Source organism: Gekko japonicus, unplaced genomic scaffold, assembly GCF_001447785.1.
Source record: "Gekko japonicus isolate JY-2015 unplaced genomic scaffold, Gekko_japonicus_V1.1 scaffold258, whole genome shotgun sequence".
Taxonomy (NCBI): Eukaryota; Metazoa; Chordata; class Lepidosauria; order Squamata; family Gekkonidae; genus Gekko; species Gekko japonicus.
In genome coordinates, this window is record NW_015164190.1 from 1049880 (window position 1) to 1063967 (window position 14088).

Consider the following 14088-nt stretch of genomic DNA (forward strand, 5'->3'; position numbering starts at 1 on the left):
CCAATGTTGGATCAGGCCAATGGCCCATCCAGTCCAATACTCTGTCACACATTGGCCAAAAATATCAGGTGCCATCAGGAGGTCCACCAGTGGGGCCAGGACACTAGAAGCCCTTCCACTGTTGCCCCCCCCCCCCCCCAGGCACCAAGAATAGAGAGCATCACTTGCCCCAGACCTAGGGTTCGTATCTATACTTTGTGGCTAATAGCCACTGATGGACCTCTGCTCCATATGTTTATCCAATTCCCTCTTGAAGCCGTCCATGCTTGTAGCCTCCACCACCTCCTGTGGCAGTGAATTCCATGTGTTAATCACTCTTTGAGTGAAGAAGTACTTCCTTTTATCTGTTCTGACCCGACTGCTCAGCAATTTCATTGAGTACCCATGAGTTCTTGTATTGTGAGAAAGGGAGAAAAGTACTTCTTTCTCTACCTGCTCTATCCCATGCATAACCTTGTAAGCCTCGATCATGTCACCCCTCAGTCGTCGTTTCTCCAAGCTAAAGAGCCTCAAACGCTTTAACCGTTCTTCATAGGGAAAGTGTTCTAACCCTTTTATCATTCTAGTTGCCCTTTTTTGTACTTTTTCCAGTGCTATAATATCCTTTCTGAGGTGTGGTGAGTGACCAGAATTGCACACAGTATTCCAAATGAGGTTGCACCATTGATTTATACAGGGGCATTATGATGCTGTACACTGCATTGGTCAGTCCGCACCTGGAGTATTGTGTGCAGTTCCAGAGTCCTCACTTCAAAAAGGATGTGGACAGAATGGATCAGATGCAGAAGAGAGTGACGTGGATGATCAGGGGTCTTGAGACCAAGCCCTATGAAGGAAGGCTGAAGGACTTGAAAATGTTCAGTCTGAAGAAAAAGAGGTTGCAGGGGACATGATTACTCTGAGAGTAATTACTCATTAGAGCCAGTTTGGTGTAGTGGTTAAGAGCACAGACTCTAATCTGGGAGAACCGGGTTTGATTCCTCACACCTTCACATGCAGCTGCTGGTGTGACCTTGGGTCAGTCATAAGTTCTTTCAGAGCTGTTCTCTCAAGGGCAGTTCTCTCAGAACTCTCTCAGCCCCACCTACCTCACAGGGTGTCTGTTGTGGGGAGGGGAAGGGAAAGGGATTGTAAGCCACTCTGAGACTTCTTCAGGAATGTGAAAGGTTGTCACAGAGGAGGTTAGGGAACTGTTCCTTTTAGCAACAGAGGCTAGGACTTGCAATAATGGGTTAAATTACAGGTGGAAAGGTACTGGCTGGATATTAGGATTTTTTTTTTTGTTACAGCAAAAGTAGTTCAGCATGAAATTGGCTGTTTAGGGAGGTGGTGAACTCCCCCTCACTGGCAGTCTTCAAGCAGTGGCTGGACGAACACTTGTCAGGGATACTGTTCCTGCATTCATCCGGGGGTTGGACTAGATGGCCTATATGACCCCTTCCAACTCTCTGATTCTATAAGAAGCCTGTCTGAGGAGCACAACTAGCATGTGGGAATTTACCAGGAAGGCGTGATTTGATAAATGTGATGGCTCCAGGCCATGAAGGCTAACTGTTGGAGGAACATGTAGTCTAGTGCAAGAGCATGCCCTTGGCTGGCTGTGTTAATGAAATGTGAGATACTGTAACAGTGCAGTCCTATACAAGGTTACTGCTGTCTGAGCTCATATAATAGTACTGAGAGCCAGTTTGGTGTAGTGGTTAAGTGTGCGGACTCTAATCTGGGAGAACTGGGTTTGATTTCCCCACTCCTCCACTTGCACCTGCTGATATGACCTTGGGTCAGTCACAAACTCTGGCACAGCTGTCCTTGAAAAAGAGCAGTTTGTGTCGGAGTTCTCTCAGCCCCACCCACCTCACAGGGTGTCTGTTGTGGGGAGGGGAAGGGAAAGGAGTTTGTAAGCCGCTCTGAGACTCCAAGTGAAGGGCGGGGTATAAATCCAATCTCCTCCTCCTCCTCCTCCTCCTCCTCCTCCTCCTCCTCCTCCTGTACACGCAGATTCTGTTCCAGTGTACTATGTGCTTTCACTGATAATGTGGTCCCTGCTTTAGAGTGCAATCCTATGTAGACCTATTCCATTCTAAGCCTATTGAAATCAACGGGCTCAGACCAGAGTAACTCTGTATAGCGTTTTAAGTCCCCCTTTTGCCCATCAACCATTCAGTAAATTCAGAGCCACCCAGAAACACAGCTATTCATTGTATGGGTACATGAACATATGGCTGCTGGAACTAGATCAGAGCTACTATGAACATTCTTCTAAGGTTTCTAAACCTATCTGGAGATGCTCAATAGTAACTGTGCATTTTATTTTATTTTTTTAGAAAAAAGACAGAATAGTCAAGAGTGACTTCCACTTTCCTGTACAGGTTTAAATTAAGGGCGGGAAGGTACCAGTTGGATATTAGGAAAACCTTTTTTACAGTAAGAGTTGTGCAACAGTGGAATCAGCTACCTTGGGAGGTGGTGAGCTCCCCCTCACTGGCAGTCTTTAAGCAGCGGCTGGACAAACACTAGTCAGGGATGCTCTAGGCCAGTGGTGGTGAACCTATGGCACGGGTGCCAGAGGCGGCACTCAGAGCCCTCTCTGTGGGCACACATGCCATCGCCCCAGCCAGGCCAAGACCGTCATTAAAGTGTCGAATTCTCTGCCAAATAATTTTAAGTAAATGAAAGCATCTGGGATTGCTTTCCTTACTTTGTTTGGATCATCTTAAGTTAACGTATGAGTTGTTTTTTCTAAAGTAAAACCTCAGTATTCAGGTTAAATTGCCGTGTTGGCACTTTGCGATAAATAAGTGGGTTTTGGGTCGCAGTTTGGGCACTCAGTCTCTAAAAGGTTCGCCATCACTGCTCTAGGTTGATCCTGCATTGAGCAGGGGGCTGGACTAGATGGCCTGTACGGCCCTTTCCAACTCTGTGATTCTATGAGATCAGTGTGCTCGTTTTTTCCTAAAGTAAAACTATTTCAACCCCTTGTGGTTGTGGATACGTTTTTCCCCCCTGTGTCCCCGACCCAATTTTAAAGGTTTAAATTTGATTTAAGTTTGGCATAGCTTGGGAGGCTCAGCTTAATTTTTAAAGCACCCAGTGTTAATAATTACCCTTTGAATGCAGGTAGAAAGAAGGGATATTGATTTAAAGCTGGTAGTTATGGATTTTTTAAAGGGGTGAGATTTAGTGTTGGAAGAACTGGCTGCCTAAGTATTTGTCTTTTGCAAAGAGTGTTTTGCTGAGAACTTTGTAAGGGTAAGAGAAAACCATTGTGTTTGAAGTCTGGTTGGCTGGCAGCTGGCAGCCAGCTGTGGGGCATTCCCTGAACTGTGGTTTCCCATTCACACAGAAATGTTTGATATGAACTCCCAAGCCTCCATGTAAGTGAAGTTAAGTGAATTATGTAGGTTTCCTGCAGTGAGGCTACAGGGCTCATGCAGCTCAGATTCCTTTAACTTTCTGAACCTTTCTTGTTAGCCTAACACAAAGAATCTGCAGGAAACAAAACATTGGGGGGGGGGGGATTAGATTTCCTTTAGGTCTGTTCTTGGTGCATCTTTTGTGTTCAAAGCAGTTTTAGTGGGAAAGGCATTAGAGCCACAGGCTTAGCTCAGAGCAACCGGAAAAATAGTTCGAAGGTTAGAGGGATCCTGCCAATAGCCTACACAAGTGATACTCAGTGGCTTAGGAGCCACATGTGGCTCTTTGACATACTACCTTCTGAGCATTGTTCCCTAATGTGGATTTCATGGTACTCTGTACTGACTAATGTAAGCCACCCTGAGCCTGTTTGCAGGGAGGGCGGGATACAAATGGAAATAAATAAACAAACAAATGTTCTCAGCTCTCTTTATGCACTTTCTTTTCATGCAATCATAGGTGATAGAAACTACTCCCTTACCTTTTTTATTTCTAGTATTTGAATAAATACTCATAAGTTAACTGAGGATTTTAATAGGTGTAGGAGGGAGGGAGACCGGGCTTTCTCTCATTCTTGCTCTAATAAGCTTTTGTGTATCTGAAGAAGTATGCGTATACCTGAAAGCTTATACTCAGAATAAAACTTTATCAGTCTTAAAGGTGCCGCTGGACTCAAACTTTGTTCAGTTTTGCATGGTTGGTGGAAAGCCAGGGAAGTGGGAGCCTTCATGACCTCCTCAGGCAGGCCATTCCACAAGGTGGGGGGGCCACAGTAGAGAAGCCATATGTGTACAGGCAGTTATCAGGGTTGCCAGGTCCCCTCGTCAACCCAGCAGGGGGATTTTGGAGGCATTGCGGGGGTCAGCAGGGATGTTGCATGATGCAAGGACATCACCCAGAAGTGCTATCATTGCATTGGCGACACTGAAGGTGATGCTCTGGTTTTTGGTTGAAACTCTATGGTAAATTTGCCCTCAAACCATAGAGTTTTGCCCAAAAAACAGAGCGTCCCCCTGCATGACAGCCCAGTTGCGATGATGTCACTTCTGGGTGATGTCATTATGTTGGGGATGTTGCACGGTGAAGTCCCTGTTTACGGGCAGGGTTTCCTCTGCCAGCCAGCTGGTCTGCAGTGGAGAGAAATCCCTGAGAGTGAGGGATCCCCCACTTGGACCAGGGGACCGGCAACCCTAACAGTTGTTGATTTTGCCTTTTTGCAAGCTGGCACCTGCAGAAGGCCCTGCTCAGATGAGCAAAGCTGTTGTGGTTTCATGGGCCATGCTGCACAGATTTGGGGGATGTGTAGGGGGCTACTGGGTGGAAATCTGCTTTGTTTATTCCTTCCATGAGCATTTTCATTAAGATCCCCATTGTATCCAGTTTGAGCATTCTGAGAGCAAGACTACATGTAATGATGCAGTTTGTGATTGGAACTCACAACATGTCTCTTTGTCCTCTTGGTCCTCAAAAGTAGATATGGGAGAGGCCCAATATGAATTGGGACTGGTGTGCTGGGAATAGGGTTGCCAAATTTATTTTCGCCGGCAGCGGGGGGCTCCCGGCCGGCGTCCTCGTCGTGCGCGCGTGTGTACGTCACCCGGAAGTGACGTCACATGCTGGGGGCGTGGCCCTGCCCCCCGCGTGCGACGTCACTTCCGGGTGACGCACACGCAGGGGTGGGGTTTCTCCCGGGCCCCGATTCCGCGGGAGCGGGAATCGGGGCTCGAAACCGGGGGGAATTCCGCCCCCCGGGGGCATTTGGCAGCCCTAGCTGGGAAAGGAGTTTTAACTCTCCCCCCCCACACACACCCGGCAACTTAAAAGGAAACATATGTGTACTCAGGGTTTTTTTTTGGAGAAGAAGCCCAGCAGGAACTCTTTAGCATAATAGGCCACACCCAACAGCAGAAATTCATTGGCATTTTAGGCCACACCCCTGACAGTGCAGCTCATTAGCATATCAGGCCACACCCCATGCATTCCCTTGGCTTGCCCCGTCGCCCCTTGGCTGTGGGGAGCCCGGGCAAGCCCCCTGGAAAGGAAAGCAGTTTAAACTGCCTTCCCTTGGCATACCCAGGCACCCTGCGGCTGCGGGGAGCTCGGGCAAGCCAGCCCTTGGACAGGCTGGGGAAGGCATGGGGAGGCATTTAAATGCCTCCCTAATCCTTCCAGGCCCCCCCACCTTGGAGTCACCAGGGGTGTGTGTCGCTCTCCAGGCCTTCCCTCTGTAGCCACGCATGCAGAGGTCTTGGCTGTAGTGGGTGTGGCCAACTCTGAAGCCAGCCGGAACTCCGTTCCTGTGCGTTCCTGCCCAAAAATAGCCCTGTGTGTACTGTACCTGTCTTTATTCTTTACTGGGCCTAACAGCAGCCTTGGGAGGCATTTTCAGTTGGGGAAACAGCTTGGGGGACAGGAAGCATTAAAACCACCTTATCACTGCTACAGCTCAAATTGCCTCTTACCCATGATCACTTTTTAGGATTTTATGATATGTTGAGAAATTCAATAATGTTTGTGGTTTTGTCCTTTGTTACTTTATTAATTAAGGTAGAGGCTGGCTTTGATGATGTTTGTTATATAAGTATCCAATTTGCTTTCTTACTAGATAGAATGCTAAGAACTGATTAAAAACCACCTGCATTCTCCTCAGATGTAACAAAAATGTTAAAAGTAATCCCTTCTCTAGCTTTTGACTACATTGGGGTTGGGAAGATCACCTGAGACCCGTCCACATAAATCTTAGCCCTTACACATTGCCCTCAGTATCTACCTGAGACAGACAGATTTTGAGACATGGAAAATTAATCAGAAAATCCCAATAACCTATCAGAATGTGATTAATGCTTCTTGAAAGTGAAAGATGGTGAGATGGTAGCTTGGATTGTCTTGCAAGCCTAGCAGTTTTTCCATGAGAGTAATTAGTTTCAGACATTGATCCAATAGATTATATAGGCCAAAAACTGATGCTTGCTTGCATTATAAGATTTTTACCACTGTGCCAAATTAGGTTTGCAGACAGAGTGATAGTGAAAGGCAGTAGATTACATATGCAACCAATTTTCTTGTGGAAATGCAATAGAGGGGAAAGGCCATGGGAAGAAGGCAAGATTTATCAGCAGGCCTATCACAGGGTTAGAAGTATTAGTGCGGTGGGCCTTTCTGATTTCTTTTTTTCATCAGTAACTGGAAAGTGCATCTGCTGAATAATACAGTTTTATTAATAATCCATGTGTGTCAAAGGGTTTTTTTCTTCAAAAATCTAAACAGGAACATCCTGTAGCTTGAAAACATATAATGACAGACAACTGGGTACTGTCCATCATCTCCTGGGGATATGCAATAGAATTCATTCATCTCTCTCCCCCCCCCCCCCCCCCCCATTGGGGATCGTCACCACTCCTCCATCGACAACCCTACTTGATGAAGTACAATCCCTTCTTCTCAAGAAGGCCATAGAACCAGTACCCCCAGACTCACGGGGATGTGGATTCTACTCCTGGTACTTTACAGTACCCAAGAAGGATGGTGGACTCTGGCCAATTATGGACCTGCGTGCCCTCAACTGGTTCATCATCTACCGCAAGTTCCGAATGACAACTCTCTCCTAGATACTTCCACTACTGCAGGAGGGTGTCTGGATGGCCACAATCGATCTCCAAGATGTGTACTTTCACATCGACATCAGGGCAGAGCACAGACAATACCTATGCTGCATGATTGGAATACCCCAAGGGTATTCACAAAAACGATGGTTTGGTGTCACTGGCTTGTTCCTCCATAGACTGCAGCTGACTTTTCCACAGAGAGCACTTGGGAGACCTTTTTGGGGAGTCCATAACTTGGACCCCAGAAATGTAATCTGCTCCCAGCTTGCTTGGAGAGGTTACAGAGGAATGGGCAACAGGGTGAGGTTCCCTGTGTGTTTGCTGTGTGTAGCTTGCAGGGGTCCAGGTGGTCTATTCAGTTTTAAATCTGCACCTGACATTTCCCCCAAAGCACTTTCCTGGGGGGGCATCTTCTTTGGAAGGGCATAACTTGGACCCCCTAAATCCAATCTGCACATACCTTGGCGGGCATGTTGAGGAGCATCAGGGGGAAGTTCCCTATAAGTTTGATGTCTCTAGCTTGCACAGGGTCCATTCTATATACTTCTGTATCTTCAAAACCCCTGTGCCCATCATTTCCCCAGAAAGCACTTTCCTGGAGGCACCTTCTCTGGGGCTGTAACTTGGACCCCAAAAAACCAATCCTTGCCAAAGCAAGTAGAAGAGAGTCAGCTGGAGATCCCCCTGCGAGTTTAGTGTCTCTAGCATGCCTTGTGTGTGTGGGTTCTACTGCATCACAAACTGAACCGTTTCATTTGGTATCTAAAAGTTCATAATGGTTTGTGGCTTATGAACTGGGCATGCCATGACCCACAAGCCAAAATGAACGGCATTTTCCTAGTTCATGCTCATTCCTAGAAATGAATACAGGGCATTGAAGGCTCATCCCACAATTACTAGAAATTATGTTGTACCTTTGCTGTAACTGGCTGAAATTTTACCAGACACTATCCAGACTTCCAAAACTTATCTTCACATCCACATTGATATTGAAACCAGCTTTTAAAAAAATGAAGAGCAGAATTTCTCAGGATGTTAAATTCTGTACACAGAACCCAAATCTATGCTTGCATGGAATTCTAGAACACACACTGCATGTTCTAATGTTTCTCTGTGCAGCAAAAGAATGGGAGTGAAATCTATCATTTCAACATTAGAGGAAAATAGTTGTAATTATCAGGTTAGCTTGTGGCCAAACCATTATAAAATAAAAGGAATGAGACCAATTAAGAGAATATCCTTATAATCATCTTTGCTCAGATACAAAGAGTACTTCCTTTATACAGATGTTGAAGTTCCTCCCTCCACCCCACATAAAAATTAGTTGCTGCGTACAGACCAGTTTTTTTGTCCTTGTGACAGATTCAGCCTGGGAATCTCTTTGTATGCTCTCTCTTCTCCGTGCAAAGTCCTCAGCAAATGTTATTTTTTCCATGTCAGATTCCACAAACCAGAAACAACATTACAAGGTTCAAAGGACTCTTTGGGCAGGGTAGTGGGGTATGTAGGGATGTCAGCCTCTGGGTGCATTTCCCTGGCCGTGTAAGAAAGGGCCACAAGAACTAAGCACTGAGGCAACCCTTCCTGCCTTCTCTCTCATGATTTGCCTAAGTTCACACAATCCACTTTGTTGTCAGATGGCCATCTAGCCTCTGTTTGAAAACCTCCAAAGAAGGAGAGCCCACCCACCTCCCGAGGAAGCCTGTTCCACTGAAGAATTGCTCTAACTGTCAGGAAGTTCTTCCTAATGTTTAGCTGAAAACAGCTCATTGTCATATTGGGCCATACCTCCATTAGCATATTAGGCCACACCCCCACACCCATCTTGGAGTCCAGGCTCCCATTACCTCCAATGGGCCTTCAAGCCTCTCCCATTGTTTCAAATGGGCAATCCTGTCATTCCTTTTACACATTCTAGTTAATTGTCCCTTTGAAACTGTACTATACCATTTTAAGTAACAGCAAAATGAAGAGCATGAATGTGTACAGAGTGTACATTTCTTGCAAATGTTCTCTCTTGGCTGCACACGGCAAAAGGAAATTTTAAAAGGACTCTGATCTGAATGTCCCCCCCCCAATCTTGTTCATGCAGATCGGCTTACCATTTAAAAACAGACACCCTGTGAGGTAGGTGGGGCTGAGAGAGGTCTTTCGAGGACTGCTCTTGAGAGAACAGCTTTGAAAGAATGTGTGATTGACCCAAAGTCATGCCAGCAGCTGCAAGTAGAGGAATGGGGAATCAAGCCCGGTTCTCCCAGATTAGAGTCCACGCTCCTAACCACTTAAACCAAAAACACTGGGACACACTTCAGCTTAGTAAGCTGCCAAGCACATAAAAGATCAGACAGATCATTTCACGTGGTCATTATTGGGAAAAGATGGTATATCTACAGCCTTTATGATCCCAGACAAAGTTGCCAGCTCTGGGTTGGGAAATACCTGGAGATTTGGGGGGGGGGGTGGAGCTTGGGAAGAGTGCAGTTTGGAGAGGGGAGGGACCTCAGCGTGGTATAATTCCATAGAGTCCACCCTCCAAATTAGCCATGGACTGGTACATATAAGTTGCATATAGTTACCATACACAATGCTGATTTATGCACAAAAGCCAGCAAAAAGCAGAGATCCTGATACAACAACCACAAATATAGAACATAAACACAACCAAGAAATCTTTCTTCATCCCTATTAAAGATCCAAGGTTGTATTGAATGCAGTGCCATTTAGTTTCAAATCTTTTCTAAACAGCGAGAAAACTCTAAACTACTGCTAGTTAATGCAAACAAAGTTTAGCTGTCGTTTTAGAGGGTATTCCAGCACCTGAACTCCATATAAGATTTTGTACACAAGTCTTACTTTTAAAACTTAACACTCCATTTGTCCTAACATCTCCTATTAGCCTCAGAAACCCAAGTAAAGATGGGGATTAATGGTCTTGTTGAAAGAAAAAATTCCAAAGAAACCTAACTCACCCAACTATTTAACATTTCTTTTTTTAAAAAAGGACAGCTAATTACCCAGCACAAGAAGAGCCCCAGTCCATACCTTACACATGAGGAGCCCTGCTGTGTAATTAAGGGCAGGCAGAACAGCAAAGTCACCCTACACGGGATTGGCCTCCTGTATGGGGAGCGCTATAGCGCTGCAGCAGGACTACAAATCAGTGCTATAGCAACCCCATTGAGATTCCTGGACTCTATTTAAATACACTGACATTTGCTACTGCATCTCAGCATGGATTTTATAAGGTAATTTTGGGGCAGACGTTGTATTTATCATGTCTGTTTAAAGATTAAATCACTGAAAATAGCAATAAGCACAAAAGTACCAGCACAGCATGAAAAAAGAGGAGGGGCTTTACTAGTTTGAGCTTTGATGAAATAAAAAGCACCAGAATAGTTTGCTACCTGGGTTTCAAAACTGTCTGGTCCCCCCCGTGCGCACTTGAATTCTGTATCTGGTGAGCTCCTTGTTTCCAGGGGACAGCAGTAGCGAATGTCAGTGTATTTAAATGGAGTCCAGGCATCTCAATGGGGTTGCTATGGCGCTGATTTGTAGTCCTGATTCAGCGCCATAGCACTCCTAATACTAAACACCAAGGCACACGGAACGCTGTTACCTTCCCACTGGAGTGGTACCTATTTATCTACTTGCAATTTCTTGCTTTCGAACTGCTAGGTTGGCAGGAGCTGGAACTAGAGACGGGAGCTCACCCCGTCATGCGGCACCCGGGTCTTGAACTGCTGAACTACCGACCTTCCACAGCCTGCAGTTCAGCGTCTTAACCACTTGAGCCACCGCAGTTCCCTAGCACTCCTAATAGGAAGTTTTTTTTAAAAAAACCTGTCTGGGAGATTGTGTGCGTGGGGGGGGGGGATGGCAGGAAAAGAAAGTGGCACAGTTTGAAATGCCAAACCGCTTCAGAGTTGGCTCCTTACCGGAAGGGAAAGGCTGTGTGAAACTGTTCCAGTTTATTCCATGACAGTACAATGCTGGTTTTAAATGGGTAATATGAAATTCCCCATGTGTCTCTGTGTCTGATGTCCCTGGTGGATCAGTGCTTCTTGTGACCATCTTTCATCAGAAGACTTCTGGAGCTTTGAAACTCTACAGAGTTCTACATCCAGGCTTAGAATGGTGTAATTCTGCTACTATAAGAAAGTACAGTAGTTACAGTAGTAATTTATTGCAAATGTCCAGGTCAAATGTAAAGGTTGCAGTAAGTTTTCCAGCATGAGGAACTCTGGTGATATGGTAGCGCCTATAAAAATCAGCCTCACAAGGAAGTTGCTACTGTTTAATGCTATTACTGCTTTGGTACTGTATTACATACAAAGGAAAGCACAGTCTGTTTTTCAACCAAGGCTGTTTCCACATGAATGTTTTGCTACTCCTTGGCTTTCGTACATCTTCATGATGCCATTTGTCCTGCTTCTGCACTATACCACTGCTTTGCTGTGATCCTTCCCAAACCTGGTTTGATATGATTTTTTAAAAAGATGCTTGCATTTTTTCAGGTCCCACCCACATTGGAAGGTATCGCCAGCATGCTGTAGTGGTTACAGTGTTGGACTAAATCTGGGAGATTTAGAGGCACACACACACACCCTGCCATGGAAGCTTGCTGGGTGACCTTGCACCAGTCACAAACATTCTCAGTTGAACCTACCTTACAGTGTTGTTGGGAGGTTAAAATGGAGAAAAGGAAAATGTTGTAAGCCATTGTGAGTCCCCATTCTGTGGAAAATTGGGGTATAAATGAAGTAAACAAAATACATAAATGTGGAAGTGTTCCATGAGATCCAACCCACAGTTAATGCTTGCCCCATTTAAGGTTTTACAGATTTTTTAGAACATAAAGCAGTGAAATGACAAGTGAAATCATCTAGTTTAGGTAACCCAAAATGGCATAACTTTAACATTATAGAAAATGCCATACTGCAATCAAATTTATAAAACTTGCATATAGATCAAGGAGTATGAAATCATACATTTGTAAGTTCATTTGCCCTCTTGTTTCTGAATTTTTCAGAACATCTGTTGCCTCATCCAAAAGGGAGGTTCTGCTGTTACCACTCCTCACCTAAACCACTTTCTGCAGGGCAATGTATTATCAAAACATCCCAGCTTAAACAGAAGGAGGCAGGCAGGCCTACTTGCTAATGACCTCATGCAGGAATATGCTTCATCTTTTTTGCCACAGAATGCAGATTCAGCTGTTGTTTCTAAGACAGATTTTGTCCTGCTGCAGTACACCACCTGTATTTTATTAATTAAAAGTAGAACTGCAAAGTTAGGAAGTTGCTGCACACTGACATACATAGTATCAGCATTTCCGTTGCCCCCTGCCAACATTGACTTGGGTCCCAGTAATTAGAACACATTGGTAAGACATTTTCCATTATTCTACTGGGGTATTCTTAAAGGGATAGAGAACTGTAGGACTGATTTGTATTGGAATTAAGAATCCTCCATCTAGGGTGGTGGTTCTCAAAATGTGGTTTGGGACTCAAAAGTGGTTCATGATGACTCTCACAAGTGGGTCATGAGGCCAGGAGAAGGGAGGAGGAATAGGGTGAGTTGGGAGAAGAGTCTTTGAATGCCTTGATGACTAGTTTTGGTTTGCTTCTGAAAAATGGCTGTGTAATACAGTCTGTTGCTTAGTAATGCTATATTGCTTAGTAATGCTACATATTTAGTTTATAAGAATATAGACTTGTACTGACATGAAGATTCCTGCATTGTATGCTGGGCAGAAAGACAGTAGCATGGAGTTACTTCGCAAGCCAGTTCTGAAAAGTACAGTAAGTTTAGGTGGGTTCTGAATTGTATTTTAATTGTATTGAAATGGGTTCATTTCAAAAGGTTTGAAAAACACTGATACAGGGACTTAAAAAACCTTATTTACCAGGCTGGTGGGATAGGGTGGGACGTGGCCTTGACAATAGTCTCCCTTGGCTCTAATTTCCTATGACACGTGGTTTCTCGTGGGAGGCCAGAACTCCCACTCCCATGGCTTGCCCCCTAGGCCTCAAAAGGGGCTGCAGAGTGGGCAAAGGAGAAACATCAGGCCTTCCCTACTGGCCATGACAGGGAGTCCATGGAGAGGAGGAGCAGGAACAAGATGAAGGCAGCCCCCTCCCCTCTTCATTCTGATTCCTTGTGGGCCCCAAGCTAGCTCAGCAATGGAGGCAGATGCAAAGGACCAGCCAGGCCAAGACCCTTTTCCAAAAGGGGATGCAGGCCAGTTGCAACCTCACAATCATAAAGGTTCAGAAAACTCTGCTGGAACAAATGACATCGCTCCATAACAAGTTCGATGCACAACAAAGCCAGTTAAATGAAACGACTAAAAAGACAGAGAAAATGGAGCAAGAGCTTAAAGAAGTGGATGCCAACACCCAGAAGCTTAAAAAACAAATGCAGGTGATGGAAAAAAAGAGAGCAACTGATGAGGCTCAACTCTTACAGCTGCAAATGGAAAAGGCAAGCTATGTCTTAAGATTTTAGGGGGAGAAGCAGATTATGTGCGATGCATTGGGTACGGTTGCAGATTTAAAAGCGGAGTTTTTACAAAATAAAATAGATACGATCCATAGGTCGTATTCTGACTACATAAGAAATAATAATCTGCCCGGCGAGATTGTGGTGAGATTCTCCAGGAGAAGTGGAACCACCCTGAAAATCAAAGACAAAGTGTTTTGAAGGATATTTCATTTGAAGTAAGGAAGAAGAGAAAGAAATTCAGAGACTTGGCGCTGTTCTTACAGAAAAACAACGTACCCTACAGATGGAGTGTTCCTGAAGGCATGCTCTTCAGATTTAAAGACAAGAAAGAAAAAATTGACTCCGTTGAAAAGGTACGCGAATTTCTACACCAACATGTTGCTCCAGCAGGCAAAGAGGATAAAGATGAAGATGGCAGCAGCAAGGGAAGTGAAGAAGAAGGTGTACTGGCACCTTCTGATGAGGATTCAGTTTCTTAACTTGGGGCAGCTGCCCCTAAATTAAGCTATCAATTGAGAAACAAAAAGGGGGGGAAATGAGTTGGGATTGTTCTCTAGATTTTGTT

At 45.0% G+C, this 14088-nt stretch overlaps 1 protein-coding gene across 1 annotated transcript in view; it reads left to right on the top strand.

Moving 5' to 3' along the window:
• Positions 1-14088, top strand: part of ZSWIM5 (zinc finger, SWIM-type containing 5) — a 123507-nt gene that overhangs the window by 11141 nt on the left and 98278 nt on the right. The window lies entirely within an intron of this gene.